Source organism: Neopsephotus bourkii, unplaced genomic scaffold, assembly GCF_033783945.1.
Source record: "Neopsephotus bourkii isolate Nb327-2 ecotype Australia unplaced genomic scaffold, CSIRO-AGI_Nbou_v1 NB_887, whole genome shotgun sequence".
NCBI lineage: Eukaryota > Metazoa > Chordata > Aves > Psittaciformes > Psittacidae > Neopsephotus > Neopsephotus bourkii.
Window position 1 is genome coordinate 2,105,212 of NW_026901381.1, and position 20,193 is coordinate 2,125,404.

Below are 20,193 nucleotides of genomic sequence, written 5' to 3' on the forward strand. Positions count from 1 at the left end.
AACCCATTCATGAGATGCATTCATCTGCCATTAACATGCACCGGGAGAAGTCCACGGGCAATTTAACACAGCAGCGAAATGCCACAAGATGTAGAACAGGAAGCAAAACACCACCTGAAAGTATTAAATAATAGAAAGTATTTGCTACATTAACAAGAATCATTACAATACTCAGAGCATGCCTGGGAAACCGCATTTGCATTGTACTTACACATGTAACACAGCTGAAGGCTTTAATCACAGCCAAACATCCGCCAAATGATTGCCATTTCCAGAAACACGCCAGTGTCTCCTGCGGGATCTGAAGACCTCACTGGTCCTCATCACTGCAGGACCCACCATCCGGACACCCTCCACCCTCCCATGATTACCCTGAAAGCCAGAGAGCAAAAGGGAGAGGAGGGGGGAAATCCAACCCATAATTGGTGGAGACACCACCATTTACCACCATCAAAAGCTACCAGGGTGAAATGCGCGATGCCAACACTCAGCTAAGTAGCAGTAAGAAATTCGCCCCAAATGGGAGCATTCAGCATCACCCATGCCCTTTCTTCCTCATTACCCACTTCAGGAGTTTGTACTTGCTATGTTATGGAAGCAAGCAGTAACAATCCCCCAAAGCCTCCGAATTTTCTGATGAATTAATGGGGGAAAGAGCAATATTTCTTTGAAGCATTTAATTTCTATTCTAATTTTCAAAAAACCATTATTAAACAATGACCTCCTAAATACTAAGGAATTCCACTCTAGAAAAATCCTGATTATTATCTTTCCCAAAACACTAATATCTATCAGAATGGTACTAATTGTTTTTATCAAATCAGTGCCTGAGGCATAAAAGTAACTGCCATCCCCAAGCAAACATTTCTCTAAGAAAAATACCACTAAATTCATGGTAATAGTTTAAAAGCCAACTCACGTGAAGACTTGTCCATACAGGATCACTGACGTGAAAGGGAAAGCACACAGCAGTATTGCCATCTGCAGTTTCAGTGCCTCCAACAGCTATGTGCAAGTTCACTTGCATCCACGCTTTCCTGGCTGGAAGTGAACATCCCTTTCCTGCAGGGTTTAACCAGACCTGCTGCAGCCTGCTCCATATACAAAAGGCTTGGACCACAACAGATGCAAACACAAGTCCTTTGAGGCAACACTGGAATTTGGGTCTGCAGAAATGATGAGTATTTGGGGCCCTTAATAACCTTCCAGGACATGCTCCTGTAGCACACACACAGAGTCAGGCTGTGGCAAGTGTGATCCAGCTTGACCCTTCACAACCATTTTCTGGAGCTTGCCCAAGTCCATAAACATCTGCCCTCTGCAACCTGAAACCAAGATTGGTTTTCAGGAGGTTGACTCAAATCAAATCAAACTCGTTTTCAAGACAGTTTGCAGCAGAGGGAAGCAATCAGCTTTTGATTTCCAGCAAGGAGAAAAGTGCATTCCTCAGCCCATGACTCCTGTGCCATTAGCTGTTACTATAGGTCCTCTGCCAAATACAGACTGAGAGCAGCTACTCATTCAGATACACCGGGTGCTTGCTTTGCAATTCCCTACCTGCTGCTTCTTTTTCTTCTAGGGCTCTTAAGAGATTCTTCAAAAGCAGCCAACTATTCCAGGAATACAGGGTGGGACATGTTGTCTAACCCACTTCAATGTTTTCAAAATGTCACCCAAAATGTGTAACATTAGACCTGAACAAGCAATTAGTATGATGTCCTCTAATAATAGCCTGCACAATACAATGAGACATAAATCAAGGTTGGGCTTTGGTGTTAAATACAGCACTTCTGAGATGCTCAAGCATCCCTGCTTAGGATTTATCTTAAAATGTGGATACAGTCTTTCAAAGCAATCCCATCATCTTAAGAGCACAAGTCAGACAGGGGACTCTTTGAAATGTCATCTCACATCCCTGTACCCAAAACAAGAACTGATGTGGGGAGAAATCAGAGACTTGTTCAGCATGGCCTAAAATGAATGGGACAAATGCCCACTCAGTGCATCTCATCTGCTTTTGTGTGGCTGCTGCTGAAAACAGCAGTCACACCATTTACCTCCACGTTCAAAGAGGTTTCTACCACCTGGAGCGTGAAAGCGGACATCAACCAAGACCAAACTCTCCTTTAACATCATCTCCTAACACGATTTACATGGAAATAGAGACATCTTTGTGCTACTTTTCCGGCCTCCATCAAACATTGGCAAAGACCACCTACAGGTGCCTTTGATTGGTGTTGCTTTCTAAATAGTAAGAGACTGGCAATCCCAGAGCAAAGTTCACACTAATTCACTAATCACACTGTATTTATTGAAAGGCTTATAATCCCATGAGCAAAGACATTCAAGAGGCTTAAGGAAGGGAAAAGCTGCTGACAGGAGGGCATGCGAGGAGTCACTCATAATGGCATCTTAAGAGGGTCTGTAATCAACAAGATACACATGGCACAGAGTGTCAGATTAAGCAGAGCCGTCTTGTAAAATGATTTGAGCTCTGATGTGGCCATGAAAATAAGGCAGGCAAATAAAAAGCCTATAAAAGGGGGGAATTAAAGGGAGAGACAGGTCTGCATTATGATATTATTCAGGTCACCAATGAACATTGCAAGTCTGAGAGTGAAGCCTGCGGTTTCCCAGAGGTTCCTCAGATGCTTTGACTAAATGGGATTTTTCTGGTCATTTGTCAGCATTTGGAGCTGACTCACTCTTGTTTCTCTTCCCTTCATATGCCCTGTGCACATTTTCATGCGGGTATGGCATGTGCACGGGTGTGTGGCTCAGCACATATTCACACAAATGCATCCATGTATTCTTGTCATTATTCTGGTTATTTTAAGCAGAGAAAAGAGCATTTTGGCCACAAAGCAGCTGCAGACCGTGCCCCAGCAATGTAATCTCTTCCCTCTGTCCTATCAAGGTACCTTACATTAGATATCCTGAAATCAGAAGCCATCACTGCCTCTAGAGTTGACAAGAGAGCAGTCTTCACAGCCCATTTCACCTCTCTATTTAAATGGCAAAGGGATTTTTTTGTGATGCAGACATCTGTCCCAGTAGGGACTAAACCAACACTTCCCAAATTATTCTTCCCAGATTACAGAGGAGCCATCAGATGGTAAAGAGTTCTCTCCCTGTGACTCAAGCTTTGAGTCACTGCTAGAAAGATGAAAGCTTTCCCACTTCAGGAGACAAAAAGGAGAGAAATCATCTCCTTGTGAAGAGCAGAGCACACAAAATGTCTCTGCTGCTTCCCAGGACACAGGCAACATCTGCGAACAAGCAGGGAGCTGAAGTGCTGCTCAGGCACTCCTGCATCACTCTTGAGGTGATTCCTCCCAGCATCCCAAAGCTCTGGGACCATCAGGGTGTTAAAGTCCTATGGGAGGTTTGTTCGGGTTTGCAGAGATCACCATAGAGCAGAATTTTACCCTTGCTGCAGCCAGAGGTTGAAAACAAAGGCAAGATTTTATCCCGAAGGTTTTGTGGATCATCCCCACCTTGCAAACATCACAGTTAAGAGAGGAAAGGGCACATTGCCTCTTGCCCACTGGCTGAACGAGCTCCCTTCCTACATGGTAATGAATGCTCTGTTGTAGCCAACACAAAAGCAATCAAGTTTCCCTTAGAGAAGCTTTCCCAGGGCTTTTTGCTCCTCAGAGATCCTGGTTACTTAAAGCCAAACCTCAGAATAACCCACACCAAGAACAGGAAGGCACACGTGTGGGCATCAACCACACATTAAATGCATGGAACAGTCTCTGAACCCTGTAACCCTATGTGGCACATAGCCAGGATGGCCAGAAAATCAGCCTGACCTGCAACCTCTTTTCCTACCACCTTAAAGCTGGGGGAGCCCTGAGCCTTGCAGCCACACACTGATTGCAGTAAAGTCTCCTGTCCTCACAAGCACAGTCTCAGCCACATTTAACTGTTTGCCCTCTGCAAAGAGTCCAGATTTATCTCAACTATTGTTCTTAAAGCAAAGCAGCAGTTATGTATTGTAATAACAGGATTTGCCCAGACCCAGTACTTCACACTATCAGAAGGAACTTTGTGGCACCTTAATGACTTAAACCACCAAGCACTCCCCAAAGAGAAACAGGCTCGCTCTCACTGTAGACAGGAGACTAAGACATAAATTCATGCCACAGTAGAGAAGAGACTAGCAGTCCTTTAGTAGACACTGCTGCGAGCAGAGCACTATCATGGTTCACCACAGTGCCCTCTGACTCTGATTTTAAAGCACCCCACAACACCATGCAAAGCACACCCATTGAGGTAAGGCATCCATTGGTCCATGTGGGAAGGGAAGGCTATTCCAACAGACTGTCTACATTTACATCCTTGGCACTCTTGATTAGGATTTTTAAGTTACAAAAGGAAGGGTATGAAGGAGAAAAAGTTACTGGAGCTTGCACACAAGAGGAGATGAGATGTGCTCCCAGCCCCACTCACAACAGCAGCCTGCATGGTGCCAATTGCTCACCCAGTGCTAAAAGTATCTCCACTACTTTCCTGCCTCAGAACCTGAAATTACCACTGAGTCACTCCATGTGCAGTGACTGAAGGAGATAATTCTGCAGTTATGAGCAAGAGGGAGCGGGTCTGTCTGCTCACAGAGCATAGGGAACATAATCTACAAGCAAATGTCTGCCTCAATACGTGTCCCAAATTTTTAACCTGTATCTTAATTCATTCCTCCAGCTCACCCCTATTAACTCCATTCTCAGCAGCATCACCTCTCCCCGCTCACCATCTTAAATACATCCACATAGCATTCCCAAAGGAGTGCTCGAAGCTGCCATCCTAATACTGCAGACAGGTAATTGAAACACAGAGGCTAAGACCTAGATTCAGCCCCAGAGGTTCCCACATCTCGCTTTCCTGGGGGCTGTATGACCTAGACCCAGCCAAGAACCACCTCTAAATGCAAAATCTCAAATGGGCTGAGGCTTCCTTTGGTCAGTTATCCAAGGACAGAATTAAACCAACATCCTCAAAACCCAACCAAGCAACCTCCCTACTAGATCTGTCATCTTACTATATTTCATACAGCTAGTGCTTCTTTAATGTAACAGTGACCACTAGTGTACTCGTGTCTCCTGACAGCACAGGATGTACTAACCAAGCCTGGGCTCAGCTTGACCTTCCATTACCACTCATAAATCAAACACCTTCTGGTGGCAAATTCACCACTGCACACAGCCGTGCTGGGACTGGAACCTCCTAGAAATCACAGGTTTCATTCCCAAGAGGAAATACCTGAGCTAGCGCCATGCCCCTTGTACAACAGTCAGTCATTTGCCGCCCAGTATATGTCACTTTGCAGGGCTGCTACTTCTACATCCCACCCTCCCTCACCCCCCAAATTTAGGCTTTTTAATAATAGGAATGTCAGTACCAGCTCATATAGCTTGAGAAAACATTTGGGAACAGGACTGGTTTAATAGGCAGAGAACAATTAAAAGTAAAAGCTAAAATGTGTCCTTTGAACCTCTAAAAGTGATCAGGCTGCCATTAGAACACATAACCAAGACTTCCACATATCACAGACTCAGTCAAATGTCAAAGGTCTTGATCAGAAGAGATAATGGCAGTAATTCAATCAGCTCTGAAAAAGCAACAGACCCCCAGAAGCTTCCTCTGACTTTTTAACTCTCCCAGAACTTAAAGCATCTCAAAGAGAGGTGGTCCTGGAAGACTCCAGTGTCTGCTTTAAGCTGAAAGCAGGGATGCAGGGTCTGCTGAAGTAGTCTGCACAAAGGGCATCACTTGCTTTTTTTTGCTGCAGTTTCCCATTCTACGGACTAGAAGGAAAAATGTAGATTTAGGGAAAGAAATTACACTGATGCTTTCAACACTATACGTCAAACACTTCCCTCCAGTGGAGCGATTCAGGATTGCTCTTTTTTTGTCACATACCCTCTCTGGCTATTTTAGCTCATACAACACATGCTTGTTTTGCTGGAGAAGACAATCTCACTTGTGCTTTAAGGAAGAGCTACAAAATGATTAAAGAGCCTGATTACTGAAAAGGCAAAGTGGTCGTGGGTTTACTTCACAAACCCTAAAACGCTACGATAAAAAGCCAGCTAAAATCCAAGAGCTTTGTTACATCTTCACAGCAGCAAATAGAGGAATTTCAATCAGTGCCCTCCAATCTGTGCCAAGGAGTGAGCCCTTTGCCCACTCTGAGGCTGAAAATAGAGCGCGTCCATCTAAAAGGCTCGGAAATTCATTCATAATTTGGTTTTGCTTTTCTCCTATTACCCAATGCAAAGGGAGTGCACCCTCAAGTCTCTTTTCATGTTCATGTCCAAGACAACAGCCAGTTCAGAAACCACAAGCACCCAGTCCTCATGCTCAAGCTCCAAATAGCTGGAATGTCAAAACAGGGAAGAAATGAAATGAGAGCTAGTCTAAGAATGATGTTTTCCTGGAACTATTGCTGGTTTCAAGCAAAACTGGGAGAACCTTTGAGGAAGGTGTCAACACTGCCTCACTGATGTTAAAAATGGGTCAGACCTTAAGCGGAGTCTGTGGAGATTAGATTCTGGCTGATGTTAAAGGCATAAGCTCCTCCGGGGTTCCACAATCATAAATGTATGGTGGTGGAATAAAAGCATCAATCCTAAGTGTGGAAATGGGGATCTAAACTTACACACAGGTGTTAATCCATCACTCCCAGAGATGTCTGCAGGCAGAGAAACCATATTCTCCCACCATTGCTATTTAACTCCAAAGGTCACCGAGGGCCCCTACACTGCATCATCAGCTCGACAGCTTCCCCTATCAATTATTCCATAGGGGTTCCTATGTAAATAGTCAGCATTGCAGGAGCAGTCACAGGCTCTTCCTCTACTGCTTATTCTTCTTGATAAGGCTGTCAGTAGCACCCTAATTATTGTCAGAGCAACTGGGATGTCAACAGAGGGTTTATTGTGGCTTCAGGTGGGAATAAAAGAAGATTAACTGTTACTTGGGACATGCTTTTCCTGCAGTGTGACTAAATCCAGCCTGGCAACCTGCAAAGCAAAAACTCCCTCATTACTCGTGCCTTCAAGTTCACAAGACCCACAGCTCCTCAGTAAAATAATGAGCCTTTTAGTTTATTTTAAATCATTATTAAGCACATTTTGAAGTTTTACACTTCCCCTCCATGGTGACCAGATTTGGTTAAGCATAAAACCAGACAAGCTACATGAGCAAAGATAGGGTTAGACATGAAAGCTCAAAAGTGTTTCCACAAGCTCAAGGCAGTGACCATCACAAAGGCTCTCCTGGGGTCAGGCATCCTTACAGATGAAGAGCGTAATGGTTTCAATTCCCACTAAAACATGGTTCATTACCAGTTACCATCCTCCTCAAAGGCCCCTGGAGATATGAGGTTGTTTCCTCAAGGGGCTATGCTGTATTGGCAGCCTTTTTCTCCATCACCTCCATGGACATAGTGTGATAGGGCAGATGCCTCAGGGGGGTGATAAAGGCATTATCACAGGAGGCTGAATATCCAGCCACTGAAAGAAACCAGCTCTGCCAAGGGGATACCTGCTGCAGCAGCAGCTCTGAACTTATTACCCACAATAGGTCTATACCGCAGCCTCGCCATCATTTCATTGTGGATTTTACTTCCCATGTAGCCTTTAAGCAAAGGTGCTGTGTGCATTCGGCCCTTTGCTTGTACAAACTAACAGAGCATTTGTGTGCTTGACATTTCACATGGCATTACCACCCTATTCCCCATCGCCGGCAACAATGTGAAAGGGCAATCAATACAGGCAAGGAGTAGGAAGCACTGTTCCAATAAGGCCTTTCAGCTACCCAAAGGTGCTTTGCTGAGTATAGTGATAGTGAATTAAACCAAGTTAATGAACTGATATCTCTGTCATCTACATCCTTCTGAATTAAAGAAAACAAGCCTCCCAGACTCAAAATTCATGATCTCTCTGAAAAAACAGACAACATTCTGGACCATGAACCACAACTCAAAGTCGGCAGGAGTTCCTCTACTGATTTATGTGGGCTTTCAATCAAGCACTGAATGAAAGCTCAGCTCAGAGGTGTGATCTTCATGAAAAACTAAAACTCTGAACACCTCTTAAACTTTAACAGCCAAACAGTGAGAAGTGGGGCTGGGACAGGAGCCCCATTCATTTCAGTGACTTATGATCTAATAACGCACGAAGATTTGACTTACTTGGATTGGTGGCATCTCACATACTGCCAACCACACTGTGCTCCTGAGAGCCACCATCTCAGCTGAGCACCAGCTGTGTACTCCTAATCACAGCAGCATGATGGCTACAGGAAGACCAAAACCATTGCTAGCATTTCACTGATCCCGAGGACTTCTTCCAGGCACCCTGTTCTAGATGCTTCAGTTCTGAGTGAGCTTTGCCTGTTGGGTCCTTGCTACTCAGAGGTTGCTTTTCTCTTGGACAATAATGGAGCTCTCAAGACTGGTTTGAGAACCAGCTACTAAATCAGTTCAGGAGGGACTGGGAGACAGAACACTGCCAGCAAATGGTCTTAAACCCTATAATTGGCTCCCTCTGAATTTCAGGCTAAGGAGAAAGGTCTACTTGCTCCTGCAGTCAACAGTCCAGTCCCACCTTATACTCAAATCAGCATCACTACAGTTACCTCCAGATCCTATAGCATTTCCTGTCCGGTATTGACCATGTCTGGTAAGACATCACCACTGTGCAACTCCAAAACCAAACTCAAATAGCTTTTACTTTCCTTATTTCTTTCCCTCCTAATGATTCTCTCATTCCGTTTGCTCCATTTAAAGTCTCAACATGATTTTTCCTGAGCTGACAGCATGCAAAAAAGCTAAAGCTGGTTATCAGAGCAGAGGGGAAGAAGGCGAAAATCAAACAACTTCCTTTCTGCTTCATGCATCATTGCAAACATGTTATGTTTAAAAAATCAGAACTACACTGGCTTTAGCATTAATGATACAGACAGCAAAGAGAAGACAACCCCCTCTTCCAGGGCTCCAAAACAGCAGCCCCCAGCACTGAGGAGCTGAGGATAACAGAGCCTGTGATTTTGCCTTAAACACTAGCTGGATGTTTCTTTGAAGTTCAAAACTAGCTTAAGACCATTGGTTTTCTTGTTGATGTTTGTGCTCCCTGTTCCTCTGCATTTCCTGGGACTATCTAGGAAGGAAAATGCAGATGCAGAGTGTGCAATCTCCCTGGCTAATCCTTCACTGCTCATCAGGATTTGGTTTTCACTCCACTTTTCCTCCCTGGCTGCCAAGACTCAAAGCCAACCATCCATACAGAGACAGCTCTGCCACGCATGACGTTGCAGGGCTGTTCGGAGGTGAGCAACAAGAGATGTTCCACAGCTATAGGGTGAATGACACACACAGAAATCAGTAATATTGACCTGAAATGACCAAATCCTCCCAGCAGAGCCAAAAATAACAGATTCAAGCTCGCATATTTCACCATCCTCAAAGAACACAGTGGTTTATTAGAACAAAGCCACCTTTTCCTCCTATCTGAAGAGGAGGAGACACTCAAACAAGGGACAAGGAGATGCAAGGTCCCTCACCCCTGGAACAGGTTACGCTACTGTTAAAAGCCAACACAATCTAAGAGAGAACAGTAGTGACTGCTCATAAATGACAGCAGGCTGTGACACAGTATGTCGTAGGCCCACAGGACACGTTACCTTAGCTCCTCAGGGGGAACATCTCTGTGCCATGGAAGCTACTGGCACATATGACTGGTGGCCACACAAAAACTTGGGATGTGAGCTACTTCAGTACTCAAGGGACAAGGGCTGGATTTAACCCTTCAAGTCAGCTCTAGCACCATGGTTTCAAGCTTTATTTTCCATCTAAAGAAACCTTTCTCTTGAGGTTTAAACTCTTATTATAAGGCTTTTCAACTCAGGAGTGCTGGATGTTGCAGAGGGACAGCTAAACCCAGGAAACTCCTGCTTTAGACTGAAGTGTGAAAGATGCAAGCAGTATTTTGGTGTCACTGATCACAAAACCTAACAAAACTACCCAACACCCTCCCCTGCAAGAAGGGAATAATAGGGAATAATTATGACCTTTTAGGCAGATGGACTTGGAAGACAGATCAGAGCAGTCCAAGCACTGGGAGGGCTACTCCAAAGCCTGCCCAATGAAGTGGTCTGAAAGGACAGCCCTTAGTGGAGGAGGGAAAGGGGGAAATGGATAAAGCACAGCAGATTCCAGCCTGCAGCAATGCAATGACAGTGACAAAGCTCTTAACAAGCTCTCTCTCCTGGCATGGAATCAAACGCAGCACCAGCACCACCCCCATCTGGACAAAAGGGTATAAAATAATGTAGAAATTGAGGAGCAAGTAGATAAAACTCCTTCCTTTCTTTGGGAAGTCTGGGATGGCAGCTGCTGGCTATGGAAATACAAACTGGCTGTTAAAGCAAGAGTCAGTAATGGCAAGATGACAATTTGCTACAGTTTCCGAAGCCTGCAGGGGTGATGTTTTGTGTTAGGTGATGCACAGACACAAGGAGACAATGACAGAGGCAGAAAAAATATCATCCATCTCTTCAGCTATCCTGAAGCCCCAGTGCAAGAGTCAAAGCAATTACTTCCACAGCTTCACAAACCTTTGCACCTCTCTGTTAATGTGTCAGACCTTGTTACATTAATTCTACCTTAGTTTGCCCTGGGAAGGAAAAAATAACATATGCAGTGATTTGTTTAGAGAATAAATAAGAATGCACTTCCATTTCCCTCTTTTATGCTTCATCTTTCTGTTCTACTGCTTGTTTTATTCTTTGACCAAACATGCTCCTGCAATGACATCTCCTACTCAATGTACCCTCTTCTCTCCAGAGGCACCACAGTGCCAGGTCAATATTCATTATCATCACAAATGCCTTGTAATATTATGGTGGATGATGCCAAAGCATGTCCTAAAAAGAGGATCAACATTTGTATCCATGATGGGGAAACTGAGGCACGGGATGGTTAACAGACGGTCCAAGGATGCTCAGGAGACGAGGGGCATCCCCTGCTTTCACCACACAGCAGCACAGACATCCCAGTTAGCACAAAAGCATCCTTATAAATAGGATGGAAATCATCACCAAAGAGTGGATAAGTGCCAGAGATTCAACTCTGTGGCTTGATGAAATGCAAAATGTATCAGTCCTTGAGGCCTTTCCAGCCTTTTCCTTCCATCTTCTGCTTCCCAGTCCTGCGCTACTGGAGCGGCTAAAACCAAGCTGTTCCCACAGCACTCATCTACTCCAGACAGCAGTTTTGTTCCTTGATAAAATATGATGTGTGTGACTTAAAGCAATAGAGTTGCCACAGTTTAGAGCTGCCACAATTTCCCACAGCTCTGCTGATATCATGTACCTTCCTCACCCACCACAAACGGAAGTAAAACCACCTTCTGGTGTGAGCAGTGAGAGAGAGCCCAGCCAGCCAGCAGGCTGCAGGAACATCACACCTCTCCACCATCCATGTCCCCTAAGGACCCCATGGGTTCAGCCATTTCCTTCTGCTCTATCAGACACTGATCAGGCTGAAATCCATTGTCCTCTTCCTATGCATCTTTATTTGCTCCACAAACTCATAGAACCCCAGATTGGCTGGATTGGAAGGGACCTTAAAGCTCATCCAGATCCAACCCCTGCAACGGGCAGGGACCCCTTCCACTGGAGCAGCTTGCTCCAAGCCTGTGTCCAACCTGGCCTTGAACACTGCCAGGGATGGGGCAGCCACAGCTTCTCTGGGCACCCTGTGCCAGCGCCTCAGCACCCTCACAGGGAAGAATTAGTTTCCCTCTCACTCTTCCCCTCTTGCATTCAAGCACAGCAATGCTGTCAGCACTGCATGCCCCCAAGGACTAATCTGCGCCATCCTCTTCCTCCTCTCCATCTTTCTTCACACTGAAGTCTTCCTCACAGCACCACCTCTAATGCTTGGGCTTTACAGGTCAGGCAAACCCACGTTTTACACCCAGCCACTCAACTATTTGCAGGCTGCACATTTCCAGCCATACAGCTACTCATCTGCAAGCATTACGTGCAAACACACTGTTCCACATTCACGCTGCTGTGGTCACATCTCAGGAAGCGCAGCATCGCCAGCTGATGTATGTGGTGAATAGCCACAACGTGAATCACAAACAGCTTGAAGGAGCTGTTCAATTAACTTCAGGCCAACAAGTACAGACCAACAAAAATGTGTTATTAAATGCGAGCACTGAATATGCATGTAGATTTTGGTATTTCTTTGCATAGAAAAAAAAGAAAAGCTTAGAATAAATTCTGAGTTATAATTTTCCTCTTTCTCCCTCCCACGTCTTCTCTCCTGTCCCCTGTTGAAATACATAATTTGTGGTTTTGGTCCCTTCACCCTTCCTGAGTTCTCCCAAACTCCTGAAATTAGTTTCTTGCTGAATGTCTACAACACAATTTCATTTGGAGGATGTCACAGAGACTGAACTGAGCCATCTGCTTCCTAAGACAAAAAGAAAATGATTGCTTTTATGCTTCTGCCTATGGTTTGCGGGTCGCCAAATTGAGATTATTCAGGCACAAAAGCTTTTAAGGATTTGTTATTTTTGGAAGAACAAACACAGATTTCTTTTTTAGCATAATTAACAAGCTCGTATTAAAACAAACAAACGAAAGGAACAACCAAAGTTCAGCTGCAAACTTCAATGCAGATGGAGACGTTCCTCCAAGAGGGGATGTCCATGCTCTGAAATCCTGGTGATGCTGCTCATCCAGGAGGAAAGGCAGGAGATGCTGTATCCACACTATGGGTGCAGCGTGGGAATGCCCGTGCTCACTGCCTGCAGCAAACTGAGCTTAGAGCATCACTGGAAACAGCAAAACCTGCAATGCTGCTGCTAACCGCATTCTCCTGCTTCTCTGCTAAAGGACAGGAACATAGGAGCAATGCAGCCACATAAAATGTGTATCATGTGCCTAGGAGCCCTAGTCCTAGACAGGATCATGCAGGCTCTCTTTTGGTACAGTGAGGGGTTTTCATCCAATTCCTTATTTCTCCATTGGGAATGCAAGAAAATCTCCAGCGTCCATCTCTCCTGCTCTGCCACTATTACCTTTGCGCTCCCCAGCAACAGCTTTGGGTGTCTCCTTGCGCAGTTGACAAGACCAGGTCTTTAAAAGCCAGGACCAGTGTCCAAAACCAGGACAAGCAGCCAGCATCCTTTGGCTCAATGGGAGCAGGGAGACAGGCTGGGGAGACACTGTGTGACCAGCACAGAAAGATGACCAGCCACTGCCAAGCATCTCACACAGGACCCATGCTTTCCTTGAGGGCATCCCGAGTGACTGCCCCACAGCAGCCCTCAGAATAGGGCAAAGACTTGCCTGAACGCAGCTGGGAGATGGAGCTTTCTGTTCATGTTTCCCAAAAGGATATTTAATGTGTTGGAAAGCTTCATCCTTCACAACAGAGCCAGAAATGAGAGCAGAGGACTGAGACGTGCTCCTGCTCAGATCCTGGATGCAGCCACAGCTGTCAAAAAGCATCAGAGCAGGAGGGCATTGAGGCCAGGGGCATCACACAACATGGTCCTTCGTCAAGGAGCACAGCCCCAGCAGGCAAGCCTGTGGGTCCACTATGCTTCAAGATGCACTGCCACATATCCAGTGCCCAAAAAGTCACTCTCACAAGCAAGGACAAATCCCAGTTCAGCATCCCAATAGGGGAAAAGAGGGAAAGACACAGAAGAGGAAAAAGGCAGCTGTAGAGAACAAAGCAGAGCAGTGATCAGTGCTAGTGCATCATTCCCTCAAAGAATGAGGACAAGTAGCAAACCGTAAATAAACAGGAAGACATGCCTACAATGACAGTTCATCATGAAGAGAGACGTTGGCACGCAAGAACACATGCACGCACCAACAGCTGGGGACAGAACCCAACCTCAGCTCTCAGTTAATACAAGGTATGTTTGCAAATAAAGAGAGGTGAGAATAAACCCAGAATAGGGCCCAGCAAGGACATGGCACACAACTGAACACAAAAAGGGGAGGTTTTGGATGAAGCCAGACATGTGTTCTAACCACTGAAAAAGAACATCAACCAAAACAGTACTTCAAACACCAGGATGATCTCCAACAAGTTTCTAGAGCTCTGCTGAAGATGACTAGCAGCTACCTTCCTGCAACATCATAGCTGGAAAGCCTTTAAAGATCAAGGATGGAAAAGATACTTAACAGAATTCAAAATGCTCTGCAGGTACTTTGAAAAGCAGGGACTTTCTTGCAGCCATATGAGAACACTCACGGCTAGTCAAGCTCAAACACTTCAATTAGCACTTTGTTCACTCCCTAATGACTAATAAATAATAATTAATGAGTTCCACTCCATCTATTACCTCCTTCCCCTCTCATTGTTATTATTTGTACCTGAGGCCCATTAAAACCAGCTAACTAAGCACTCGTAAAACGCATTCCTTCCTCAGATGATAGGTGGAAAGAAGCATAAATATGTATTAGCACCCTAATCAAAACAGAGATGATAGCAATGCTCACAGCCAGGAAAGGCTGTTTCAGAGGGGTTACACCACAGCTGTACAAACCACAGGATTATGGCTGTTGTGTGCATGTGTAACATCCTGCACAAAGGAACCACACATGACCCTGTGTCTTCTCCTTACACATCTTGCCTGCGGCAGGCTCTGTGCTGCAGGCAAAAGGCAGAATCGAGTCTGCAGTGAGGCACAGCAGTGTGTTGATGCTTGTTGGTATAGCCTCCTCACCCCTGTCCTGACAGCCCTCTTGTGCTCTAGTGCATCCATCCCCACCTCCTTCCAAGCTGAGCCAACATGCATCGAAATGGAACCAAGATGTTAGCGGGTTTTCAGGAGCAAAACTGAGCTAAATCTGCTCCTTGTCAGCATCTGCTCACAGCTCAGTGCTCTGTACCAGCCTGGAGATGTTAATTCAGTAACACCAGTGATGTTCTTGGGCACAGACATCCAGGACTGCCTGGCAGAAACAGACTTCCCAAACAGAACAGTGTTGGATAAAAAGACATCTCCTGAGAGACAGGAATTCAGTCATGCAGTCGGCTCTAGCTCAGCTCACAGGCAGGTGTTCCCAGGGATCAGGAAGGATGGTACCCAACAGGAAGCAGCAAACCTAACTCTGCACAGCACCATCCACAGCTTCCTGAGGTCCAGCTCACTGCCTTAACCTCAAAACCATCCTGCAATCCATACAAGAAACAGCCACCAGCATGGGAAGGCAAGAGGCCTAGGATTTACCTTTGGGTCTGCAAACCCACTGCTCACGTTGGATGCCTCAGTTTCCCCATGGCACAAACCATGAAACCCGTACAGAACCATTTCCATTAGAGGAGATCATCCCCTGGCTTTGGTGCCACCAATTTCACACTATTCATGTCAAAAAGTTATGCTGAATGCTTGCAAAATGCAAATCAACAAACTTTGGTATAAGGCATGAGTTAGAAAAAAGCATCTGACATGTTAAAATGATGGGCTGCATCAGAAGGAGCGTGACCAGCAGGTCAAAGGAGGTGATCCTGCCCCTCTACTCTGCTCTCATGAGACCTCACTTGGAGCATTGTGTGCAGTTCTGGTGTCCTTGACATAAAAAGGACATGGAACTGTTGGAACAAGTCCAGAGGAGGCCATGAGGATGATCGGGGCTGGAGCACCTCCTGTATGAAGACAGGCTGAGAAAGTTGGGGCTGTTCAGCCTGGAGAAGAGAAGGCTGCGTGGAGACCTCATAGCAGCCTTCCAGTATCTGAAGGGGGCCTATAGGGATGCTGGGGAGGGACTCTTCATTAGGGACTGTAGTGATAGGACAAGGGGTAACGGGTTCAAACTTAAACAGGGGAAGTTTAGATTGGATATAAGGAGGAAATTCTTTCCTGTAGGGTGGTGAGGCACTGGAATGGGTTGCCCAGGGAGGTTGTGAATGCTCCATCCCTGGCAGTGTTCAAGACCAGGCTGGACAAGGCCTTGGGTGTCAATGGTTTAGTGTGAGGTGTCCCTGCCCATGGCAGGGGGGTTGGAACTGGATGATCTTAAGGTCCTTTCCAACCCTAACTATTCCATGATTCCATGTTGCAAGGTGCTTTAACAGCATCTGAAACACATGAGCATTCACACCGTTAATGAAAACCGAGCAGCAAAATCCCAGCTGTTAAGGAATAGATTCAAATGATACAAATTTGGACATATTCACTCTCCCACATGCACACAGCAGGTACAGACATACACTGTGACCTGCCCAGGGATCAGAGCACACTGTCCCGTCCACTCCCAAAGGAAATCTCTGATCACAGCTGCTGTGACAATATCCATAATCTGGCATCTTTCACAAGCAATAAATTCATATGCAAATTGCATAATGGAGCAAGATTAAATAAAAGGAGAAGGAGAAGAAGATAATTCAATGAGACACAAGTTCAGTGGTTCAAGCTATCAGAAGATCCTGATCAATAATGATCTCATAGCTTCTTTAACATCACCCTGACAGCAAAATGCTTATGGTCACTGAGACATCCCTACCAGTGCGTCCCTGAGTTCTCTTGGGCTTCCCTGGCCGAAGACAAGGCCCCTGGGATGGACAATCCATTAAACCAAGTACATCCCAAAGTAAAACCCTGCTTTACTTGAGCAGAAGAAGCAGCCCAAGAGGATGTCTTCAGTCCTGCAAAGCTGGAAAGCATTATTCAGGTGGGAATGCCTCCTCAAAGCTCTCAGGATCACAACAAAACCAAATGCACTGGAGCAGGGCATGGTACAAATACGATTCAACACTTGACCAAAGACTCAAAACCTCTGTGAGGGTCTTTCTCCAAAAGCCCCCCTGAGAAGAGCTGAGATGGGTCCCATCTCCAACATTAACATTTCCCTGATTACTTTTCCATTTACCTCCTCCAATTTGAGCTCCTTTCGAGCACAGCTCCAGAGTCCCAAAGCAAGGCAAGGCATAAACCATATATTCAGATTTGGTGCTATTAACAGGGACAGTGTGAAAGCTTTCACACCATTAAACCCCCTCTGCTGATCTCTATCATTTCATACGCTACAGCCATGTTAAAGACAGGATGGCGAAGTCATGTTTTCTGGGTAACCTGTGTTTCTCCTCAATACAAAAGCCTGCAGGAGGAAGGTAATGGGATGCTCTGCCCAAAATAACACCGATGCAACAGGATTTCTACATGTGCAAGTGTACAATACAAAAGAGCAAAGAGGCTGGGACCACACACAAGAAAAACACAGGATAAACAATCAAGAAGTGCAACAGGAGCTTATGTGGCTTTTCCATGGCAATAGGCTTGAGGAGAAGAGTCCTCATGGGTCATTCTCTCAGCTCAGTGCAAGGAGGGGGCTCTGCCAGGTCCCTGTGCAGAGAACCCCACCATGAACATCAGTAAGAGCAAGCCTGGAGCCCAGATGTGGGGCTCAGAAGGTTGCCAGCCTGATCATCGCACTGGGTGAGGCTGGCAGAAGCAATCCAAAGGCAGTGCTCCTAAAAACAAATCCACCCTTTCATTCTTGGAAGAAACGCCATTTCTTGCTTTTGCTTCTTGATTTTCCCCCATTTGAAGCGTGGCCAAAATTCAAGCACCATCCTCTCCATTCAGGGGGTGGATCTGCACCATCAGCTGCTCTGTGCCCAGTTCCCTGCCTTGCAAGGGGGCATTTGGAAGCAAGACAGGTAGGACATGTCCTCTAAGAGCGCCATTTCCCTACCCCCTAATAGTGATAACCAAGTCGCTGGTGCGCAGGGTAAGGCTGTCATCTAGTGGCAAGCAAGAAGCCTGCAATTAAACCTCATTAAGCAAAGGACCGCAAAGGCAGGCGTGTGCTATGTCATGAAACCATGCAACCTCTTTGCCATCCTCACCTCTCTTTTCTCCCTGGTGACCTGTGCAAGGGAAACCGTGAGCCCTTTTGTCATTATTTCTGCAAAGAACTCTTTTAGTACTGTCTGGACTTAAAAACGTAGGCTCACCTCCAAGGCTGTCCATGCCCTTAAAACAAAGAGGCTTGCTCCTTAGGCTGGGAACAAGCAGAGGTATTATCCTGCAGGTCTCTCCTTGGAAAAGACCAATTGCCACACACAGCTTTAGGTTGTTCTGAATGGTCCTGGAAAGTCCCACAGCCACCCATGAGCATCTTAGCTCAGTTATCTACACAACACCCTTAAATGCAGGGTCATTTCTTCTCAGCATGCCTTAGCTTCCAAAACAAGGAAACAAAGGAAAAGAGAAACACAGGGACCACAGCCTCTGCAAAGGGGGACTCTGAGGCACCAGAGCCACCGCAAAAGGGGATACCCTCAAATGCAGCAGCAACTACAGGTAGCAGAAGCCTCTTTACTTCCCCTGGAGACAAGCCTTCTCTAAGAGGGCAGCACAGAAAAGCTACTTGTGTTAAGGAAACCACCTTCTTTTACTGAAAAGCTTCCAGAATTCATTTTGCTGGCAAGACAGACCAAGGCCAGCTTTTGGTTGGGCCTTTGCAAATACTTTTATAAAAAACATCATAAAATCGTTAAGTCCATTGGCTTTTTCTCCCTTCAGAACAACGATCAGTGCCATAAGAGTCTCACCACTTCGTTACTCCGACGCAGAGTACAGGACAGCAATCTCTATGAGACCCAAAGCCCTCAGCCATTTGTGTTCCCACTGCTCAGCCACTCTCCCTCTGGCACCAACAGCCCCACAACCACAACCCTCAGCGCCCTTAGGGAATGCCCTCATTCTCCAAGAGATGTGATGGATTCAGAGCACCTCGGATGGCTTTCCTTTAGGTTATAGCTGAGAATGTGATCAGTTGCCACATCTCCCCAAGCACACATTAGAGGAAGGGTTAATAGTCACCAAAGGCAGCACAGAAGAGAGCTGTTAATGAGAACCACTGCAATCTTCATAGCAATAAACCCCAGTGAAACAGAGGGGCAGGCAGAGAAATGAAATGATCTTCCTGCTGTCAGGAACCAATTCCTTCCTGCAATCTGAACGCATTTTGCTTCTCTGACCCCACCACCCCTTTCCCCCCTCCATCACTGAGGGTTTTCTCACATCATCCCATCTCGAGGCAACTCAACAGCTCCGGGGTCAAGTGCCACCTTGACTTTGCTTTACAGAAACAATAACTCAACGCACATGAGCTCCATCACCACCTCCCCATGCAGATCCCCTTGCATTGGGGTTTAGTGGTTTACAGCAGCAGAATCAGCTCTTACGTTCAAACCTCTCCATGCTGGATGAATGAAGCCTGCTGCTCTGAGGCATACACAATCAAGAGCTAATGCACGTAGCACAGGCACAGTTTAACTTAAAAGTGAAGCCTTTTAAGGCTGGTCAATGGTTTTCCAGCAGCATCTTTTTTCCCCCCTCCTAAATAAAGGAATTCCTACCCCCTTAATAAAAGGAATGAATAAAAGCGGACCACTTCTGTGGAAAATACTGCCAAAGCTGTATCTTCCCCCATCTTCTACTGCCATTTTTTGCTGGGAGAGAATTTCCATCCAGCTTTAGACATTTTGTCTCTGTCAGGTCAAATTGGATCAGCTCAATGAGCACTGCTTTTATTTGCAGTCACGTTTGGAACAGATAAATCAGACCAGACCTTAATGGAAAAATCCCAATCAAGTGAGAGTCTAAGAAGAAAAGCACGTGTTATTGCAGGGCAGCAGCATTGGAACACATTAGCAGGTTTCCTGCTTCTTATGAAGGACGGTGAATGTACCTTTATTGAAGTGGGAGCAGCGAGGCATCCTATTAGCCTCAGGAGGGAATGACGAGCAGGAATGCCTGTAGGAAGAGTCAGCCAGCCCCACTGCTGGGCATAACTCAGCAAGTCATCACATCTTCACAGAGGAGCTCATCTTCCTTAGCCCTGCTCTCATACCACCTGGGACAATTCTGTACCTTACAAGACACCTGAGAGCACACAACCCATGACCAGAGCAAGAATCAGTATGGCTCCTACCACCCTGGCAAAGCCAACATTTGTAACAGCGACCGGATGCTTCTCTTCAGGGCCAGGAAAAATCCCAAGGGACAAGCAGGACAAAACAGACACTTGACTTCAGGTATCTCCAACAACTGCAGTACATTGTCCACCACCACACCTGAGCAATCCCTGCAGCTACTTCATCACAGGCACAGATACAGCAGGCTAAAGCAATCCTTGAGAGATTGC

General features: G+C 45.9%; 1 protein-coding gene across 1 annotated transcript in view; it reads right to left on the reverse strand.

Annotated features, from left to right (window-relative positions):
• GRIP2 (glutamate receptor interacting protein 2) overlaps positions 1-20,193 on the reverse strand; it is a 243,328-nt gene that overhangs the window by 164,156 nt on the left and 58,979 nt on the right. The gene's annotated exons all lie outside the window — the stretch shown is intronic.